Raw genomic sequence first — 7092 nt, forward strand, 5'->3', positions numbered from 1 at the left:
CAGTAAACATGTTCGTATGCATAGAAAAGGTGCTAAACGTAGTAACCTAGTTTTTGGTAATAAAACTGCTAAACCCAAACGCGAGGGTTGAGCATTCATCACAATCTGTGTGAATCTAGCAATAGTTCATAACATTGCATTATCTAGCTAGCCTTTATCTTTATTACTTAGCTAATGCTAGTGTTAGCACCAACCACCTTAAAATAACACAGAAACGCAAAACAGCGCTTTGTTGACATAGCTTACCTCTTAATTGGGCTTTCCTTTCCTCCTATTTTCTCTGTTCTCTGCCCTGCGCACCAGAGGGCTGGTGCCTTTTCATTTTTATAGAACGCTACCTGTCTGCCTGATATGATATGCGTGGCGGCAGAGCCACCATTTATTTGTGTTTACTGTTTACATTACATCGACGTTGCATGTCTCTATTGGGCTGCAAGCCTGCGACTGCCAGTTGTGCAGAGACATATCCCCCACTAAAGCAAGCGTCAGCATCGTCTCTGTTCAAGTGCATCAGCAGGCCCAGATAAAAATTGTAAATAAAAAGTGTATTCATTCTTACTAAATTGTTCATTGTGTAGAAAAGGAGGGGGAATCTTTTGTTATTTTGTTTATTTTTTTGTGAGGGCCACTGGCGGCACCCCAAGCACACATGGCGCCCCAGGCAGGAAACTGCTTTGCCTGTAGAACGGACCGGCCTTGCATGTGGGGCATATTCAGTGGCCTCTGTGGTGGCCTAGCCTTTAAAGGAACCTAGTAAAACCACTCGCATCAAACTAATTCCTAGCGTGTTCGTTTTTGTTGAAAGATCGCCCATACCACAACATGATGAAACAATTGATTTAATCCAGACAGAGTGGGAAATTACACAAGGCCTCGGACCAGTCCTGTCACCAGTCGGAGTAGAAAATGGCAACCTTTCACCTTCCACTTTCAGTCCTTATACCCTTTTGGGGCATGTAGTCCCACTGTGGAATGCAGGTGTGTGTGTGTCTGCGTGTGTGTGCGCGTGTGTGTGTGCGTGCACGTGTGTGCATGTGTGCGTGTGGGTGTGTGCGTGGGGGTGGTGTCTTCAAAAGTCTTTGTTCTTTGGAAGAGGGAGGAAGTCCTAGCACCATAAACCCTGACTGATATCTTCTCTTGATGGCCACAACTGGCCTTTTGTTCCTGGTGGAATGTTGTTCCTTTAGAAGGTGATGACGAGTCTTGATTTCTCCTGGGCCAAGACTATATCTGCTTCATACTGACATTGCGTCGTCTCGAACTTTATTAGATTGTGTAATATATATATATATATATATATATATATATATATATATATATATATATATATATATATATATATATATATATATATATATACTCTCACACACACACACACCACATCTTATATCCTTGTGTCTTAATTGAGCCGGGTCCAGTACTTGAGGGCGGGCATCTTTCATTTTCACAATGCTTCTCACGCCAACACAAATGTAAATGATTATCTAATCAGCAAGCTCTATGAGAGCTTGATAACAAAACTTTCACTTTTTGAATTGATTGAAAACAAGTAAAGTAAGTTCAGTTTGTCAGAGTTACACCTATACTCACAATGAAACTGTTAGAGACATACCACAGATGTAAACACAGTTGCGTAACTTGTGTCCCTGGATGTCCAACTGGCTCACAGTGGCCTATTGCTTGTCTTGCCTGCTTGTGGACATATGTTTACATCTGTCGCCCTGGCTGCGACCTCCCTATCCCCGCCACTTTCCAAAGCACCCGCCCCCGAGCCGGCAGGCCCTTCTCAACCCATCCCAGCAGACACCAGCTGTGAGCCATTTATGCTTCTGGTGTCATTTGGCCTTCATCAGTGCCCAAGTCATCACTCTGCTCTACTTTGCTATAAGACACCAACTTGTCACCGTCACGCACAATACACAAACAAATGTGTCCAATTTTGCAGCAGTTGAATGCAGTTGGATTTTCAAATGGGATTCTGAATGGTTCCATTATGAGTATAACTTTGCATGTTTTATAAGCCAGCCGGGACAAATGTCACAAACTTCATGTTCCTCATGTTTGAGGGATATGTACAATTTTATAACTTGTTTTGTTACATTTGATCATGGGCAATCATATGTACACCTGTCCGTTCATCCACCTGCCTACCTGTTCATTCATCCATCCATCCATCCATAGAAAATCTACACACACGCTTCAAAGTGACCATAGATCATTTCCAATCTTATTCCAAAACTAATGGTTGCAAAAGTGTGCATATCCTTTTGGGATGTGAGTGTGTTCTGAAGTCACCTATCACATTCAAAATCAAGTTCAAATCCATGTTGAATGGGCATTAGGACACAACCGCCATGATTTAAAGTGCTGCTGAATTACAGCAAGTATGTTTCAGATGTTTATTTTGCCTCCTACATAAATCCTGGAGGTTTTGTGATAGCACTTACTGCTATTTCACATTGTTCATAATTACTTCCACCTAAGGCCCCATGCCCAACTAAAAAAAAGCAGTGCCAAACCATGAAGCTGCCAACATCATGGTTCAGTTTTGGATACATTTGAGCAGTTATACTGTACACGGGGCATAACCATTTCATTTAATTTTACTCCCCAAAATATTGCAATATTTGGAAGTGATTTATCTTGGTCTATTTTATACCAGAAAAACCTGGCATTTGAGCAAAAAAGGTGTTGAGCTTTTTTTGTGTCTAACATCAGTGTAGCATAAATTTAAATACATTTCACACTTTTTGTGACATGTATCTTCCATGTTTATTTGTGTCCACAGGAAATGCTGACGACAAGGCATCCAGCTGAGAGCGGAAAATCCAAATGTGCTGCCCCACACCCCAGCCCACCACTCCATCTTGCCCTGTATTGAAAGCGTGTTAACAGCCCCTCTTGTCACACTGTCGACAGTTGGACAGCACTAAGGGAGCTCATCATATGCATTAGAGCTACTATGTGTGACATGCAAAAGAGAGGAACAGTTGAGTTTAAAAGTGATGCGTTGGCAGATTAGATGATGAGGGATGAAATTAAATCATAATTCAACTAAAGTTGTTGGTGGTGATGATACACGCGCACCATACATCACAAAACGTTCAGTACATTACATTTCCAGCACAGGCGGTTGTGACTGAGAGGCTAAGAACGTACTTTACACCTTCAGCTCCTCCAGCTGTCAATCATACAGAATATCCTGGACTCATAGTTAGTTGATGTACCCTTGAGCAAAGCTTCTAACTCTCCCAAAGTGCTCCCAGGAGTATAGTTATGTGGCTTAATGTACAAGCCACACTTAAGTACTTGATGTTTAAAGTTCAAATTGGACTTTCTCTAGGGCGGAAATCTACTGGGGGTGGGATTTATTGGCTTTTACTAAGTGGATCATTTTGTGTTGCTTTTTAAAATAGGTGTTGTATAGGGAACTGATTATTATGGCAGATGGAGCTGATGTTCTTCAAAACAAATTGAAACTGAAATAGTAGTAACAACTCCACTCTGTTTATTATTATTATTACTGTGAATGTCGGCGTAAAAGATTACTACTGTATTATCAGATTTAGATCTACTGGTCCCCATTGGGAATTTCATATTGGCTTTGACAATTTCTTTTCTAATGCTTTGCTTTCTGTGGCTTATAACCCAATGTGATGTAGCTGCATTGTTTTTTTTTTTGTTGTTGTTTTTTTTTACTAGCCACATGACGGCAATATCGCCAAACAAAGGGAGCCAGAAGAAGATGCTACACAAGTACAGTGGTACCTCGGTACTCGACCGCCTCTATACTCGAACAAATCGGTGCTCGACCAAAAAATTCAAGTAGATAATGCATCGGACCTCAAACAGATTTTCAGTGCTCGACTAGCCGAGCCGAGCCGAGCCGAGCCGAGCCGAGCCGACCCGAACGCGCTCCTCGGCCCTTCTCGGCCAGCGGGTAAGCGCCAGTTCAACTCAGACCGCCAGCGGAGTAAGACGTTTGTTCGAGTATTTCTTCCCGGATTTAAACTTTTTCGTGTTGCTCTAGCCCTTAATAATGGGTCCAAAGAAAGACAGTGATAAGGGGAAGGCAAAGAGGAAAACAATGAGGACCACTATTGAACCGAAGAAGGAAATTATAGCAAAATATGAACGCGGTGTACCTCGCGTCGCAGTTAGCTAGCGTCATCATGGAAGGAGTAACTCCCTCCCGTCCTCTCCACATCCATTCCTGTATGCCATCAACCACTCTCCAAAACGTAAGTAAATTATACAAAATGGTTTATAATGCTTTATTTATCTTTATCTTTATCATGTACTGCTTGTGCACATTTACTTGTGCACACATACTTTCCATTATTTCTTATGGGAAAATTGCTTTCGGTGTTCGAACAAATCGGTGCTCGACCACCACCTCAGAACGGATTATGGTCGAGTACCGAGGTACCACTGTACTGATTTTGAGTTTGAACTGCTATTTTACTCACCACCAGGGAGCACGCTCCACTAGTGAACACCATCAGTCCTGTTACGGTGTGGGAAACTAGGTCCTCAAGTGCCACTGTCTTCCTGGAAAACATTTTCAGGTTCCTTCCCTGACACATCTGATTCGAATGATCAGGATCGTTATCAGGCTTCTGCTGGGCGTTCTCATGAGCTGATCGTTTGAATCAGGTGTGTCGGGGAAAGAAACATGGAAAACAGGCAGGATACCCTTGAGGACTAGGTTTGGACACCCCTGACGTTGTTGCTGCTCTTATTTCTCAAAATGCAGGCATGTTCAGTCTGAGTTGAAGGTATGATGTTGCTGTAACCAGGCAGTTTAATAAAGAAGTTTTAAATAAAAACAAAACTTAAACAACTTCCAAGCATGATATTTCTGCCTTAATACTATGTGATATTACAACCTGTGGTTTACGGTTTGCTGCTGGATATACATGACATAAATAAATTTTCTCTTAATTATTTTGTCGTGGTTTATGATCTGGTGTGCTTTATAGTTCGAAAAATACGGTATTGTTTTTATTATTTTTACTTCATGTGATGTGACTGGGAGAATCTAATGACCCACTTTTTTATGGCACTGATAATACTGACCAAAGTGGGCGTTTCCTGAATTGATGGCACTAGGACCGGGCAGGCAGGCAGGCAGCGACTAGCAGACAAAGGGAAGCAGAGCGGCAGCAGCGCGGATGGTAACGTGCAGTATCTACACGACACTAGCGCAAAAACCATCTTTGCACGCGCTCCTTTCACTGGTACAAGCAGCCACCCAGGTGAGTTGGCTTCTAGATTAGTTAATGGCTGCATTTTATCGCAGAATTACACGTTTTGGGGACTTTAGAGGAGATTAATTGGATTATTTCTCCAAATTATGACTGTAACATTAACTAATTAAGATTTGCGCATACACAAGAAAGGAAAGCTGGCGTTAGCCGGTCCCACGTGCCAGTACTCGTTATCAGAACATTAATTGAAATTTATCTTCACCCTTTGGTGTGCTATAAGCAATAGTTTATATTTTGTGTGGATGCAGTGTCAAATAATTTCTTCCCAGATATCTTAAATGCATGACTTTTCTGTCCTGTCTCATTGTGCCAATCAACCCTAAAAGTTACCCTAAACATGGATAGTAATCTTTTTTGCAATGACAATATGAGTGAGAAAATAAATGTATCGTTGCCAGAAATGCACTTGAGTGGCTGTCCGAAGCATCATGCAGGCAGCATAGTATAGGTAGGTGATGTCACCCTAAAATGTAGAAATCTGCTTGTATGCAGACAATGGATTGTCCTTCTAGTTAATGTTGTGCAGCGGAAGGGTAATTTTTTTGGAGCAGCAGCCGGGCTCTGAACCTGCTCTTTGTCAGTGTACGAGCATAATCGGTCACACCCTTGTCACCATACCCTGCATAAAACTGAGACTGTGGCCTCATATGTTTGAATGAATGCATGATATGACGATGGGGGGGGGGGGGGGGGGGTGTCTTGCATATTTATGAAATAAAAAAAATTGGCCACTCTCTTACTTTTAGAGGTTTACAGTGACCTCGAGGATTGATTGATTTGATTGGCCGTTTGGAAACGATAGGATCATCATGTCCTGTTTCATGAAAAAATGTCAAATGGGGCTTTCGAATGTCATGATGTTGAAGTATTTTCTAATGGCAGTCTGTTTTTAGGGTTAGTTGGTTGCAGACAAAGGTGTGGGGGCACACCTCTTAATTAATCAGCTTGGTGTCCTGAGAGCCCTTCGTTGATTCTAAGACATTTCAAACAAGTTCATGCGTCCAACTTTATGGAATTTGTTTAGGAAAGGCCAAAGCAGGTATGTAAAACATCTGCTGGCTGAGTGGCGTTAAAGAATTTGCATGCGACCTCAGCTCCATTAAACACCTTTGGGATGAACTGTAACAGAGATGGACTTCAATCTGGAATAAAGTCTCTGTGAAGTGTGAAAGACGTTACAAATGCAAAGAATTCTGCAGAACAAAGTGTCCTGAAGTAGCAGCATTCACATCAACTTTGCTTAAATTTATGCCAATCAGCATAGTTAACAATGCCAGTGGAGAGGATTTGATTCGAGTACAGGTGTGGGTGTAGATGCGATGTTGAGTTTGAAAGAGTTGGATGGTTCTGGTGAGTGTCCATCTCAAAGCAGTTTGGTGATTGTTTAATGGATGATCGTTTGCATATTTCTTTAGTGGCAGGAGGCATTCAACCTCATTCAAATTCATTACTTTATGATTTTTTTAAAGCCATCTATTTGCATAGATTTCTTAGAAGCCATACAATCTGGCACATTCATTACTTTGCTTCTACTTGGGCAAAAAAAAAACATTCTACTGTCAGTTTGAAACTGTCCCTTTTTTTTATTAATGGAATTAAATAAATCATATATACTGTTTTTTGTTTCAATGAAGTTAACTCATTCAATCAAAGATATGCTTTTACATTTGTTAAAAGTCCAGACATTCAATCCCAGGTTCTTATTTAAGTTTTTTTCTCCCCAACTGTTTGGCTAAAGCAGTGTTTTTCAACCACTGTGCGTGCCGCGATATATTGTCAGGTGTGCCGTAGGAAATTATCCAATCTGTGTGCTTGTGTGGTC

At 41.5% G+C, this 7092-nt stretch overlaps 1 protein-coding gene across 1 annotated transcript in view; it reads left to right on the forward strand.

The window, feature by feature from the left end:
* The first annotated feature begins 5129 nt into the window (after positions 1-5129).
* Positions 5130-7092, forward strand: part of LOC148409152 (neuronal migration protein doublecortin-like) — a 42043-nt gene continuing 40080 nt past the window's right edge. Inside the window, exon 1 of the mRNA XM_088440177.1 lies at positions 5130-5258. The gene's annotated coding sequence lies outside the window, so the exon portion shown is untranslated. The remainder of the gene's footprint in view (positions 5259-7092) is intronic.

The sequence above is a fragment of the Hippichthys cyanospilos genome, chromosome 18 (assembly GCF_059441005.1).
Source record: "Hippichthys cyanospilos isolate Australia breed blue-spotted pipefish chromosome 18, RoL_Hcya_1.0, whole genome shotgun sequence".
Lineage (NCBI taxonomy): Eukaryota > Metazoa > Chordata > Actinopteri > Syngnathiformes > Syngnathidae > Hippichthys > Hippichthys cyanospilos.